The following is a 15,980-nucleotide window of genomic DNA, read 5'->3' on the forward strand; positions in this document are numbered from 1 at the left end:
TTTGGGTTATAGGTATAGGTATTGGGATTTGAGAATAGGTTTAGGTTATGGTTATGAGTCTAGGTTTAGGTTATAGGTTAAGGTTTAGGTTTAGGCTATAGGTATAGGTTTAGGTTATAAGTTAAGGTTTAGGTTTAGGAAATCGAGTTCGAGTTCGAGATCGGGTTTAGGTTTGGGTTATAGGTATAGATTTTGGAATTTGAGAATAGGTTTAGGTTAAGGTTGTAAGTATAGACTATAGGTAAAGGTTAAGGTTTAGGTTTCGGCTATAAGTATAGGTTTTAGAATTTGAAAATAGGTTTAGGTTAAGGTTATGAGTCTAGATTTAAGTTATAGGTTAAGGTTTAGGTTTAGGTTATAGGTTAATGTCTAGGTTTAGAAAATCGGGTTCAGGTTCGGGATCGGGATTAGGTTTGGGTTATAGGTATCGGTTTTGGGATTTGAGAATAGGTTTAGGTTAAGGTTGTAAGTATAAGTTATAGGTTAAGGTTAAGGTTTAGGTTTCGGCTATAAGTATAAGTTTTGAGATTTGAGAATAGGTTTAAGTTAAGGTTATAAGTTTAGGTTTAGGTTTAGGAAATCGGGTTCGGGTTCGGGTTCGGGATCGGGTTTAGGTTTGGGTTATAGGTATAGGTTTTTGGATTTGAAAATAGGTTTAGGTTAAGGTTACGAGTCTAGGTTTAAGTTATAGGTTAAGGTTTAGGTTTAGGCTATAAGTATAGGTATAGGTTATAGGTTAAGGTTTAGGTTTAGGAAATCGGGTTCGGGTTCAGGATCGTGTTTAGGTTTGGGTTATAGGCATAGGTTTTGGGATTTGAGAATAGGTTTAGGTTAAGGTTGTAAGTATAGGTTATAGGTTAAGGTTAAGGATTAGGTTTCGGCTATAAGTATAGGTTTTGGGATTTGAGAATAGGTTTAGATTAAGGTTATAAGTCTAGGTTTAGGTTATAGGTTAAGGTATAGGTTTAGGTTATAGGTATAGGTTTAGGTTATACGTTAAGGTTTAGGTTTAGGAAATCGGGTTCGGGATCACGTTTAGGTTTGGGTTATAGGCATAGGTTTTGGGATTTGAGAATAGGTTTAGTTTAAGGTTGTAAATATAGGTTATAAGTTAAGGTTAAGGTTTAGGTTTCGGCTATAAGTATAGGTTTTGGGATTTGAGAATAGGTTTAGGTTAAGGTTATAAGTCTAGGTTTAGGTTATAGGTTAAGGTTTAGGTTTAGGTTATAGGTTAAGGTTTAGGTTTAAGTTATAGGTATAGGTTTAGGTTATACATTAAGGTTTAGGTTTAGAAAATTGGGTTCGGGTTCGGGACCGGGTTTAGGTTTGGGTTATAAGTATAGGTATTGGGATTTGAGAATAGGTGTAGGTTAAGGTTATGAGTCTAGGTTTAGATTATAGGTTATGGTTTAGGTTTAGGCTATAGGTATAAGTTTAGGTTATAGGTCAAGGTTTAGTTTTAGAAAATCGGGTTCGGGTTCGGGATCGGGTTTAGGTTTAGGTTATAAGTATAGGTTATAGGTTATGAGAATAAGTTTAGTTAAGGTTATGAGTCTAGGTTTAGGTTATAGGTTTTGTTTTAGGTTTAGGCTATAGGTATAGGTTTAGGTTATAAGTTTAGGGAATGGTTTAGGAAATCGGGTTCGGGTTTGAGATTGGGTTTAGGTTTTGGGATTTGAGAATAGGTTTAGGTTAAGGCTGTAAGTATAGGTTATAAGTTAAGGTTAAGGTTTAGGTTTCGACTATAAGTATAGATTTTAGGATTTGAGAATAGGTTTAGGTTAAGGTTATAAGTCTAGGTTTAGGTTATAGGTTAAGGTTTAGGTTTAGGTTATAGTTATAGATTTAGGTTAAGGTTATATGTTAAGGTTAAGGTTATAGGTTTAGGTTTAGGTTTAGGTTAAGTTTATAGGTTTAGGTTTAGGTTAGGTTATAGGTTATAGGTTCAGGTTTAGGTTATAGTTATAGGTTTTGGGATTTGAGAATAGGTTTAGGTTATAGGTTTAGGTTTAGGTTATAGTTATAGGTTATACCTTTAGGGAATTGAGAATAGGTCAAGGTTTAGGTTTAGGAAATCGGGTTCGGGTTTGGGACCGGATTTAGGTTTGGGTTTTCAAGTTTAGTTTTAGGTTTAGGCTAAGGAGTTGAGATTAGGATTAGGTGTAGGTTTAGGTTTAGGCATTTGAGAATACATTAAGGTTTAGGTTTAGGTTTTGGGATTTGAGAATAGGTTTAGGTTTAGGTTTAAGGATTTGAGAATGTGAGAAGTACAGGACCACACAAAATAGTGGGGTGGTTGTGAAGGGAACAAATGAGGAGGATGAAATTGACTCTTATAGCATTTTGACAGATATTATTAAGCTGAGTTATTGTATGAGAAAGCGAGTGTACTTATTTAGATGTGATTGGTGGGACATTGAAAATAAAAAAGTTGGGAATACAGACTGACAACTACTTTACGAGCGTAAATTTATCTCGGAAGTGGTTTAAGGACGACCCATTTGTCCTCGCCAGCCAAGCCGAACAAGTATTTTATCTCGCTGATACCAAGTTAGGCGGCTCTTGGCACGTGGTGCAGAAAATAAAGCCCAGGAATGTATTTGACGTTCCCATATCAGAAGTTGAAGATAGCGAGGACAGGAGAAATGACACGTTTATGGTTAAAGAAGCATATCAATAAGACATGTCATCTAGGGATACAGGGACTGATTCAAGTGTTGATATTGATGTGGTGCAATTACATAGAGATGATGTGCCACCTGATCATGTTGATGCCTAAATAATACGTGATATTGTTACAGATGATAGCGGTTTCATTGATGACGACGTTACGGACAATGAGGATGAAATACTGATCAGTGATAGTGATGGTGAAGAAATAGCTCTAAGCGATAGTGATATAGACGACGATTATTAAATGTACACATGATTTACATGTCATTTTTCAATTCGAATAATTTATGTATTTCATATATACGTGAAAATTACAAGTCATGATTAATTCTTTTTATTGACTTGTTTATAATCCACATTTGCAGTTAAGTCAATTTCTGATCATGTCCTCCTTAAACCGGAGCGTAGCAGAATCACGCAACATACTTCATCAGCTGTTGCAGATGGATGTTTCGGTCCTATCTTCTTCTAGTAGGGCCATAGAGATACCCGGTCTGGTCGATGAGTGTAGAGTGGAATATATTGACGATGACTTAGATGAAAGATTATGCTATCTCAAAGAAATTCCAGGGCTGATGGAGATATATAACCGCGGAAAACGAGATATGGAAGATGCGACTCTGTCACTTGCACATCTGAATGGAGTCCCAAGAGACCAGATATCTCCTATTGTGACTGGCATGTTGGCTGTAAATATGTTGAGTGCTTCGCACGAAATGACATATGCTTCTTAAGTATACGATAGCTTACGCAGGGAGTACTTCAAAATATGTGTATTTAATATAGAATGACAATATATAATGGAATTTCTAATGATTATAAATTAAAGTTTACAGTTTTATTATATTCTGCTTGCATTATAGTGTAATGGTCTAATCATATTTTAATCATCTCTCTAAGCATAAACACATGCATTGTACCGTCAACACTACTTGTACAATGTTTTAGTATATTCCACTTATATTGACATTGTTTAAATTTATAAGTTCGTAGCTCGCACATATTCAGTAATGGCACCAGGTGGGAGAGTACGTCGTTCGCGCACTGGATCTACCCCTTCTACTCGTGAAGTGACGGAGCCAGCATCGCCGTCACATGTTGCATCGCGGGCGTCTGATCCCTCAGTCGCGCATACACCGGGCACTGCATGTAAGTATAGGCGTATATTTCTTTTAATGATTTCTGTTTATGTTTAAACTTATATATTTCTTTTGCAACAGCATCGTCGAGCAGTCGACGAGGACGTGGACTCACGCGTGGGTTGCTTTTAAAGCGACTTACGCGTGAGGCTAGGGTGATGGTAGAGTTCCCACAGGACTGCATTAGACCTGTTGGGAACAATGCCATGTTGTTTACGTCAGAGGTCGGTGTCTTATGCCGATCTCTGATCCCCCCACCACTCCCCGTTGGGGGGACGTGACAGATGATGTGCGGCAGCTCATACGTCAACGCCTTCAGGTAAATTTTAGTAAATTAAAATTTATTTTATAAAAGTTTATTTACAGTTAAGTTATTTTCTTAATAAGTTTATTATCTTAATCTATTATTTACAAAACTGCAGGATAAATTTGACTTGGATTTGAGTGTTTCGCACATCTCTCATGCTGTCGACGACATGATGAAGGAGCGGTTCAAGGATTACCGCAGTAAGTTACACCAGCAATACAAGCGGTGTATGAGCCACGAGGAGGCCGTATAGTCCGCACCACTGCACGTGACCGATGAGGACTGGCGGATACTCTGCGATAGGTTTTCGTCTGATTCTTTTCAGGTAATATTTACATATTTATGATATCTTAACGTAATAATTAAATTCACAATTAATAACAATGTATTATGAATAACGTGTTCAGAAGAGGAGCAAAATAAATTCTGACAATAGAGGAAAGTTAGAAGTGAACCACGTAGCTGGTTCAAAGTTATTTGTATGACTTCGTCACGACATGGTAAGAAAGTACTGGTAATTATTATATTTATATATTCTTTCCATGCATTTATATTAATTCTATTGTCTTTTCAATTGCGCAGCGAGATTCCGTCACTGGCCAGGAGCCCGGACCAGTAGACTTCTACAAAGGGACTCACTGTCGGCAGGCGACAGGATCTTGGGTACATCCTAGAGCCAGCGAGATTTGGGTAAAGATCCTTACATTGTAAAATTTATTTGCATTAAATTATAATAATGTCATTTATTATGAAAATTCATATGTTTTCATTACAGGAGGAGATGAACACCTTACGCAGTCAGCCCACTCCCGATGGTACTTAGCGGAGTGAGCCAGAGATCCTGAGTCAGGTGCCAAGCTCATGGCACCTGCTAGAGCTGCCTCCAGCAGATCCATCGTCGTTGGCGACAGCGCCGTACGCCGAGCTGATACTGCAGAGAGAGAGGTTCAGCAGCTACGGGTCGTCGTCGATGACATCAAAGATCAGCTAGACAGACAGAGGGAGGAGCAGACGAGGCAGAGGGAGGAGCAGGAGAGGAGGATGGAGAGGAGCTGGCGAGGCAGAGGGAGGAGCAGGAGAGGAGGATGGACGATCAGCTGGCGAGGCAGAGGGAGGAGTAAGAGAGGAGGATGGAGGAGATGCGGGTGGAGCATGAGCGACGGATGATGGAGATGTTTCAGGTTATCGCTGCACGCTTATCCACTGATGCCCCAGCTCCTCCGCCTTCATCTGTGTGATTTTTTTATATATTTGTTTATTAGGTTAAGTTTTGAATGAATGTGATGCGGATAAGATTGTTTGTGTTTGGATGAATGTAGTTTATATTTGGGTTTGGGTTAATTTAATTAGATGGATGTGAATGTGAATATGATGATATATATATATATAATAGGTGTATATCAGGATGAATATGATGAAATATATTGTTAACAGGTGTATATCAGGAATTTAATACGGAATTTTAAGAGGTATATTTTTTATTAAAAAAAAAAGACTTTTAGCAACGAAAATATTCATAGCTAAAAGTATTGTAGTTTATTTTTACTTCAAAAGTTTTTTAACGACGAAAATTTTCGTTGCTAAGATGTAACGAATTTTTTGGCAGCGAAAACTTTCGCTGCCAAAGCTCATGTAAAGGTTTTTACCGAGGAAAATTATCGTTGCTAGAAAGGAACAAATTTTTAGCAGCGAATATTTTCGCTGCTAAAAGTCTTGTATAGTTTTTTTTGCGACGAAAATATTCGTCGCTAAAAACTGAACTACTTCTACCAGCGAAAATTTTCGCTGCTAAAAGTCTTGTACAGTTTTTTTTGCGACGAAAATTATCATCACTAGAAAGGAACGAATTTTTGGCAGCGAAACTTTTCGCTGCTAAAAGTCTTGTATATTTTTTTTTGCGACGAAAATTTTCGTCACTAAAAATTGAACTACTTTTTGCAACAAAAATTTTCGCTGCTAAAAAGCCTTGCACAGTTTTTTTGCGACGAAAATAGTCGCCGCCAAAAGTAATGAATTTTTAGCAGCGAAACTTTTTGTTGCTAAAAGTCATGTATATGTTGTTTGCGACGAAAATATTCGTCGCTAAAAACTTAATAATACTTTTAGCAGCGAAAAGTTTCACTGCTAAAAGTCTTGTACAGTTTTTTTGGTGACGAAACCTTTCGTCGCTAAAAGTAACGAATTTTTAGCAGCGAAAATTTTCGCTGCTAAAAGTCTTGTACAGTTTTTTTTAGCGACGAAAATTTTCGTCGCTAAAAGCCTTGCTTTAACGACGATTTCGATTTTTCGCCGTTAAAATCCATGCACGTCGGTCTTTTAGCGACGATGTTAGCGACGAAAATTTTCGTCGCTAAAAGGGGTATTTCTTGTAGTGAGATGAGAACTTCTTGAATATACTTAAAACACATGTAGAAGAAAAAAAAATTCTCACCAATTAGAAATTGAACAGAGCCTCCAAATAGTTCTTTAAAGAAGACAAGATATCAGAATGTCACAAATCTAAAAAGAAAAACTACTCTTATAAGCACAGGAAGTTTGAAAAAATCATTATAGAAAACACATATAAACCTCTCCCTCTTTTTAAACCCTAAAAACCTTGTGTCTTTTTTTTTTTCCTTCAATTTTAGATAAGGCTAAAAGGATTAAAATACCCCAACAAAGACATATGGTAAAAATAAAATAAAATAAAAACTCTTAAAGCCTCAATACGTGGGTCCCACCTCCATATGAGGGAGCCCCAACAACAGGCAACCATCTTGATTGTTTTCATATTTCAAAAATAAGGAGATTCGGCGGTGGCCACCTGATCAGTGACCAAAGAAAAAAAGGTAAAACCAACGGATGCATTCAATCATTACAAAGATCTTACACCTACAGAGGTGGTCCATCAAATCAACAGTACTGAGCTCACAGAAATGTCTGCTATACATGCACTATTATGATTTTTTATTCAGGATCCTCTTGAAGAGTGCAACTATTGCAGATTAAGCTTAACTAACAAAACTAATTCATTTGCATGTAAAATGTATTTCGTCTACGTCCATAACTTACTCGTATGTTTTGGGTGGTTGTTGATTAAGTTTTCATGGTGTGGTCCACTTTATGATTAGGCCCGCCTGATTTTTGGGATTGCCAATTTTTATAGTGGGGTGACCTCCTCGACGGCTTGGATGCCATGGTGGGTCCCTCATGCAAAGTTGCACGAAATTCTTACATCCAACGGGTGTGAACTGAGTAAGAACGGCCCTCACCATTATCGTACGTCTCCTAGCGACGTACATCCCTCCACATGCAGCTCAGACACAGCCACGAGTGCTAATCCAACCTACGTGTATGACATCCGAGCCGTTTATCAGGTGGGACCAACTGAGTGGATCATTTGAAACATCGGACGGTCTGTAAGACTTGCAATTTTCAAGCGGTCTATTATTCTCTAACGCACGTGATCTTTTTTATATAGTTGAATACTCTGAAACGTTGGCCAAATCTCCTCTACGGTGCGCACGGCCTGATACACAACTTGGATGCATGGCCCACCTATTGGCCAGGTTGGCACGTGTGGATGAGTGTTGAGGTTCTTATGGAGGGTTGCGTTGCGTGTGGGGCTACCTAACTTCCATTCTATGGTTTCCTTCGTGATGCTTGCTGCTTGTGTATTCCTGCCCGTCAACACGCAAGCGCACGTGCCAACATAGTAGACGTGCAGATTCTAGCTTTCCATCAGGTGGGCCACATTGGTCTTCTGCCTAACATCTTACAATTTCGTTTATCGGATGGAATACGGTGTACAGAACAAATGGATGGCAGAAAAAAATTGTTTTAGCCGTTCATTCATCTTGGCACTGGCCCATTGTAGTCCAGCAGAGAATTTTCATGCTATAAGATTTAATGGTGTGGTCCACCTGATGGAATGCTTAGATATCTCAAAGGAGTGCCATATAGGCATGTTTGCTGCGTGTGGATCAATAAGAGCTACCATAAGTATTGAGGATTTTAAGTTCAAACAAGTGGGGCCCATATTTCAGTAATCCAGACCATTGGTCTGCTTTAAAATATACCAGCGAGATAAATCATATAACATATTCTTCCATATTTGAATGATGGGACCCATCTGTGTCATCGCCTCATAAAGGGGAATCCATCCATGAGCTACTGGAACAGAACTTTTTCAGCCGTTCATTAAGGACCCCAATTGCGTGTGTTAGGATGCTACGTATGGCCTACAGAGATGCATGCCCATGAAAAATCCACTCCGTCCATCAATTTCTCGAGATCAAAATAGGGTAAGAGTCCACAAATCAGGCATATCCAAAACCCATGTGGGACACACACACGAAACAGTGAGAAGGGAACTCATGTGAGACACCACAGGGAACAGTGACAACAGAAACCCCACCGTTGAAACCTTCTGAAGTGGACTATGATGTTTATTTTCCATCCAAACCGTTCATAGGGTTAATATGACTCAGATAAAGTGTAGGCACAAATATCATCCTGATAGAAAACTTCTGTGGGCCCCACAAAGTTTGCAATGGTGGGCCTTCAATCCCCACTGTTTAATGTGATGTGGCCCATCTGAGTTTTGGATCTAGCTATTTTTGGACTTCTGTCCTATTTTTATATTGAGAAATCGAGGGACGGAATGGATTTTTCATGGGCATCTCTGTAGGCCCACGAAGCTTCCGAGCACACGAACTTCATGTGGGCAATTCGCGTCCGTTCATTAATAATAGGGGCCAGCCTCGGTGGATCCCGAGGTGGGTGGATCCCTGATTTTTGGGGCCAGTATGATGTATTTTCCTTACATCCACACCGTCCATCCCTTTGACAGCTCATTTTAAGTCATGATTCCAAAAATTGAAGCATATCTAAATTTCAGGTGGACCACACCACAAGAAACAGTGGTGAATAACCATTAAAAACTTCTAGTGGGCCACAAAAATTTTGGATCAAGCTGACATTTGTGTAGTCCCTTCATGCAGGTCTTTGTGACCTTATCGACAGTTTGGAAGGCAAATAAACATTCTGGTAGCCCCGAAGAAGTTTTAAATGGTGGGTATTCAATCACCACTGCTTCCTGCCGTGTGGTCCACCTAATTTGGATCTGCTTCATTTTTGTCATCATGCCCTAAAATGAGCTTTCAAGACAGATAGATGGCGTAGATGTACGGCACATGCATCAACGCGTGCCCCACAGTAAGGGATCCACCGAACCGCGGCCTTTTAAGAGGGGAGTTGAAATTCACAACTGATGTTGAGAGTTGAAATACACAACTGATGTTGAGATACACTGCTGAGTCATGTGTAGTGTTTGGAGATTCTGCTACACTTTGAGTGGGATTGGCAAAGACAAGACTTTAAATATTCCCCCTCAAAAGGATGGGAGAAGGGAGATGAACCTTCCCTTAGTGGCCACGCCAGCCAGTCAAATCAGTGTAGCTGTTTTTCTAGTTCTCTTAGAGCTATGGCTGGCTAAGGAATGGTAGCGAATTTTAGTGATTTGGGTGTCATTAATAAGGTAAATGGATGGGCTAAACACATTTGTAGGGACAGATTTTTGGACCATCACATATGATTTTTGGACACTCTAGCAATTCAAACGGCTGGAATTTCACCACGTCGGCACATATTCAAGTAGATTTCTTAGCTATGATGGAAAGTGCCCACAATCAAAATCATTTATATGAGCTCATAGTGAGATGGCTGGAGAGACGAGATGCAAGGTTATGGTCGATAGAGGTGGCGTGTTCAATTTAATTTCGGATAGCATAGTGTTCATTATAGTGTGGTGGGCTGGCTTTTAGCTGAATTTTCTGGTGGAGTAGGTATGGTTTGATGGTGACCTTTTCCATGCTTTTGATCGTCGGTGGTGAAGGGGTAAGGTAAATAAGAGAAATGCTCAAAAAAAAAGCTAGTTGTATGTGGGGGTGTACACCAAGTCGAACTAACTCGACTCGGCTCGGCCACTAGCTAACCCCAGCTTGAACTGGGCTCGGCTTGGTTCGGTCAGCATCTTGGGCAATTCGAGCTTAGTTCGAGCCAAACTCGAGCCTCTACAGCATTTTCACTAGAGGTGGGCATTTTGAACCCGATTCGGTGGATCCGACCCGATCCGACCCAACTCGGTACCGTTCCGAACAGAACCAACGCCTTAGATTAGCCTGATCGAGTCTGTCAACCCAGATCCGATAGTATTTTGAGTCAAGTTCGGATAGAAGTTGATCCAGACAGATCCGACCCGGATACCTGAACCGAAAGGATCCGGCTCGAACCGACCAGACCCGACCTGAAGTCTAAAAATAGTAGACTGTAACCTTGACTTTGACTCAGATGATGATCAGGCCCATCTGCTTGCATACACGTGCCCCATTGGCATGTGCGAAGGTCGAGTAGCATTTATCATTTTTCTTGCTGAAACTCATCCTTTCGTCGGACGTAAACCACGCCGTCCGTATTACCACACGCCAGCTACACTAGCCTCAAGCTAGGTGGCTAGTTCGTGCGAGGGACAGATTGGTTGCTCCCTTAGTCAGTGCTTTGTGGGCCCCACCATGATGTATGTGTTTCATCCATTCCGTTCATACATTTTTACAGAACATTTTATGAATTCACAAAAAAAAAAAAAAAAAAAATGATAGGTATGTAAATCTTAGGTGGACCACATAACAAGAAAACAATAATAATTGGATATCTACCATTAAAATCTTTCTAAGGTCCACTGTACTGTTTATTTGACATCCAATCTGTTGATTAGGTCATAAAGACCCAGATGGATGGAAAAAATAAATATCAGCTAGATCCAAAACTTTTAAGCCCAAAATGTTTTTAATGGTCAATATTTAATCAACAGTATTTCCTTTAATGTGATCCACTTGAGATTTAGATATATCTCTTCTTTTTTTTTTTCATATCGTAAAATGATCTATAAAAATAGATGAAAGGCATGGATGAAACACATACATCATGGTGGGGCCTACAGAGCACTGACCAATACCCAATGGCTGGTGGCACTGTGGCAAGGGGAGTAGCCAATCCATTTCCGTGCAAGGACGAGACTGACGCTCCTCGAGCTCCGAGTTGTACGAACGGTTCAAAGGAGATTAAAGGTATATGGGCCCCATAGTGATGTATTTATTATATCTACACCGTTCATATATTTTTAGAGATCATCTTAGGGTATTATCTAAAAAATTATTAATATCTAAAGATCATGTGGACCACACCACAAGTAGCAGCAGTGAATGATTTTCACCATTAAATATTTCGTGTGGTCCACTTGATAGTTAGATCTGTCTTATTTTTCATCGTAAGCCTTATGACGAGCTTACCAAATAGATGGACGGTTTAGATATAACACATACCCCATGATAAGACCCACATAACTTGCTAAGTTCATTACAGCAAGTCCCCACTCACTGTATATATATAAAAAAGAAGTCAGAGTGCTTTCGTGCAGTGCACGTTAATATACATGTTCGGTAAAAACATAAACACAGTAACGGATAGTTTTTGTATAGCCATGTGGGGCCCACCTTGATGTATATGTTTTATCTAAGTCGTTTATCCATTTTGACATATCAATTGAGGCATTGACAAAAAAATAACATATATTAAAGGTTGAAGTGGGCCACATTATATGAAAAATTAAATTAAATTCATACGGATCCGAATCGTACCCAACTCGATCAGACTCGGTTTCTCTGACCGAGTTGGACTCTATTCGGGTCAGACGAATTATGTATTGGATCTGTTCAGGTCAGGTGACCCGAATTTGATTCCGGATTTGATCGAGTCCGGGTCAAACCATGGCCATTTCGGATCTGATCGGGTTGAACCCAATCCGCTCCGATCCGGATCAATGCCCACCTCTAATTTTCACAAACACTTTTAATTTCTCACTGTATGTAAAACAACAGCAAATATTTCATTAAACACCTTATAGGTAACATCAAAATTAAGGAAAAATGGTATTTGGTTTATATACATACATTCATTGTCACTAGCCGACACTTCATTGAGTCATTTCATCAAACACTTGGTTAGCAACATCAATATCAAAGTAACCTTCGATTTGAATTCGATCCGAGTTTGATTCGAGTTGGGTTTGATCTAAGTCGAGTCGAGTTCGAGCTTGGTTGAGCTCGGGCAAGCTCAAACTTGGTTCAAAATTTTTTCGAGCTCAAAAAAATCTGCTCAACTCGGCTCGAACTCAGCTTCGAACTGAGTCGAATCGAGCTTTTTTGAGTCGAGTTGAGCGAGCTAACCGAGCTAACTCGGTTCATGTCCACCCCTAGTTGTATGTCCAGTTAATTGTGCTTGAGGCCAGTTTGTACAGCATCCAATTCATTTAGATAGTCTCACAGTGAAAATGAAATGCCCCAAAAATCAAATAGATGCAACTATCTTGTGTGCTATACGGTAGAAAACATTGAACAATCATGCAAAAATCTACATATTCACATGGGCCCATTTAGTAGTGGGATCAACCTATTTTTGAGCCATCCATTTTCCTTGTAGGATAATCATATGGCTGAAGGATATTGAGATGGCATACAAACACCATGATTGGGTCCCATACACCAAGAAGTTGACACAACTTTTCTTGGTAAATAAAACCCTCACTACTGAAACTCGCATCCTTTTAGTAGCTTTTTGATGATTGGAGCTCAGAACAACCATGTAGGCAATCAAGAAGCTCCAAATGGATTTGAAAGGACGTGGATTTCCTTGGGACCTCAACACCACCTAGCTAATGATATGTGTTTTATCTACTATGTTCATCTGTTTTCTGGCTCATTTTAGGGCATGAGACCAAAAGTTAAGAATATCTAAAGCTCAAGTGAACCACATCATGCAAATAGTGGGGATTCAATGCCTACCATTAAAAACTTCACGAGGGCCACACAGAAGTTTTAGATTAAGATGTTATGTGTGTTTTTCCTTCGTCCAGGTTTGTGTGACCTTATGATTATGGTAGGTGACAAAAAAAAAATCACTATGGACCTAAGGAAGATTTCAACAGTGGATGTCATTATATCCACTGTTTCATGTGGTGTGGTCCACTTGAGCTTTGGATATGCTTCAAATATGGCTCATAGCTTAAAATGAGCCGGCAAATTAGATGGATGGCATGGATAAAACATGGACATTACAATAAACCCTACAGAGCTACTTGGTGTTGGGGCCAACACACAATCGATGTCCATCCAGTTGCATATGTAACCTTACTAAACTTTGTCTTATGAGACTAGCCATTTTCTCATGTGGCCAGTGAGAATGTAAGTCACCCCTAATTAGGGGACATGGATTGCCTGGTGACCCCAACACCATGTAGTTCGATGGTAGTATTGGGACATAGTAGGATTTTATTAAGCCACATATTATTGTCAGAGATGAGACCCATGCGAAGCATGTTTGAAAGTTGTTAGATTTAGTAAGAACTTGACTAAGCCCATCCAGGATTGAAGCATGTGGCCCAAGCAAATTCCATCATCTTCCAACACCAGTGAACAAGGTGTTGAGATAATCATGCAATATGCGCCCTAATTGACGGGGACATGGATTGCTTGGAAACCTGTCATCAGGGTGTAAAGTCCTAAATTTCAGGGGTTGATCATGAATTCGATACTCGATATTCTGTGTCATTTATGCTTTTGCGCAAGCGTGAATTTACGATACGTTTGACCTAATATCCAAGCAATCATAAAATTAAGCTAAACAGTGTAACATAATATGAAATAAATGTATCTAAAACAAGTGATGAACTAAAATATATAATGCCCATCTATCCAGAGTTTGAGGTCCATAGCTGGGGCCCAATATACAGTTCCAAAAATAAAATAAAATGTGTCAATGTAAAGTCCGTCCAACACCAAAAACATCCGCTAATTTTAGCTGAGTGGAGCACTGACTACATTGGTCTATCAGACAACTATAGGTATGAGAACTCCTCCTTTGGGTCCATATATGTGTCCTCCAATGTGTCGACCTCGATGACACCTACATCTACAACATCATATGATTTGTCTTTTAAAACTTTATTCCAAAGTGAGAATAAGCGATCAACTCAATAGTTCCATTAGTTATAAGTTATACATGATATCAAGTCAATCGGCATAGATAATGATAAAGCAAGTAAATAACTACTTATTAACTACTCTTGTTAAATGCATGAATGCTATTACAAAATGATGCATGAGCCTTACAAGCCTACACTCCCTCACAAAGTGACTTTAACATCTATTTCACGAATGTCAACACTCCCTTATCACGTGACTACAATGCCAAATCATAAAATTATATTCTAGTGCAATGCGATTGATATATATAATTAGTCGAGTAGTACCTCCCATGTATCACTGATCTCAACTAGATTACTAGGCTCGAAATGACCGTAACAGCTCTTTGCTTATGTCCATTTATCCACTTTAGGTTCGTCACTCCTAATTAATCACATACGATAGGAAAGTTGTTATCAACATTGCTCAACGAATTCTACAAGGAGGCTCGTCACCCCAGTGTAAATCAATAACAGAAACACGGTGTCTCATACCACCATACTCGGCTCATGAGTCTTTTATAATTATATCGCTAACGGTTATAAATAGACTCATTTAATGAGAATAAGAGTATCATATATTTAATTATTATTGTCATACATTGTGAACGTAATATGATCAGTGGACCATTAAACTAATATGATTGACATGAGAGAACTGCAGCACCACTAGCATTGGGCACAAGCATCTTGTGTAGTCTTAGTCCTCCGTGTTTGACCTTGATCAATCGAACAAGCTTAGGGCGACCGACCAAATAGGGTCACCCCTTAATTCGGGCTATTTGTTGACTGACCCTTCATCGCAAGCAGTTCTAATCATCAACTAAGGACTAGAAAATTGTTAAACAATTATAATGAGATTATGCATAAATACTAAATTTAACAAAATTATTCATTTAAACATTTCATCAAGCATATGAGTAATGATCCGTACCTTGTGATGATTCACCCAACTTAAAGCGCTTCTAGGGCTATGGTTTAGGGAAGGATCACTAAAACCTAAACAATCATACAAGCCTTTTGTAAAGTTTGGAAAACTCAACCCTAAATATTTACATTGGGGAGTATGACTCAAACTTTGTCTTCAATCGCCGATGAAGGAGATTCGACGAAGGATCCGATTATGGCTAGATTGTTGATCGAAGGGGAGGAAGGCAAATCCTCATAATCAGTCTTCCTCTCTCAAACAATTCCTATTTTTCTCTTCTTTCTCTTTCTCTCTTTTTTAAGGCTAAGGCACAAATTTTGAACATGGAGAGGGGGTGTGAAATAAAAGGGTATTTATAGTCCCAGAATGTGTGCAAATGGCCCCAACGACCCTTTGTTCATTATACTAACCCTAAGTAATGTTGTTTCTAACCATTAGGACCCATTGGAGGTGTACGAGTTAATCTAAGACATGAGATATGTATCCTGCTATGAGATATATGTTTGGATACAACCATTTAATGATCGGACGTGTCAATCAACGGGAAAGGCCCTAACCTAGATCAACAATCACTGAGCATTGATCGAGCTTACAACTATATAGATGTGAGTGGGGTAATAATCTATAAATCATTGTCCTAATTTTGGTCACTATCTAATGGTCCAAAAGCTACAACTTCAACAAAGAGCGAAGGGTGACTATTTCACTTATATTTAGGTTATCACTTAAGGCACTCGCACATTCCCTGTACTCGGATTGCGGGCCAAAGTTGAGCGATCATAAATGCTACATTGGCTCAATATATGCGATGAACATCAAACTCAATACGATGGATGTTATTTTATAATTTTGAATTTAGCGGACCACAAACATATG

General features: G+C 39.2%; 1 long non-coding RNA gene across 1 annotated transcript; it reads left to right on the forward strand.

Moving 5' to 3' along the window:
- The first annotated feature begins 3,907 nt into the window (after positions 1 to 3,907).
- On the forward strand, positions 3,908 to 4,970 carry LOC131247271 (uncharacterized). The gene is made up of 5 exons (XR_009171591.1): positions 3,908 to 4,131; positions 4,235 to 4,444; positions 4,527 to 4,619; positions 4,702 to 4,809; positions 4,895 to 4,970. It is a non-coding gene; the product is annotated as an uncharacterized LOC131247271 (long non-coding RNA).
- The last annotated feature ends 11,010 nt before the right edge of the window (positions 4,971 to 15,980 follow it).

This window comes from Magnolia sinica, chromosome 5 (genome assembly GCF_029962835.1).
Source record: "Magnolia sinica isolate HGM2019 chromosome 5, MsV1, whole genome shotgun sequence".
Taxonomy (NCBI): Eukaryota; Viridiplantae; Streptophyta; class Magnoliopsida; order Magnoliales; family Magnoliaceae; genus Magnolia; species Magnolia sinica.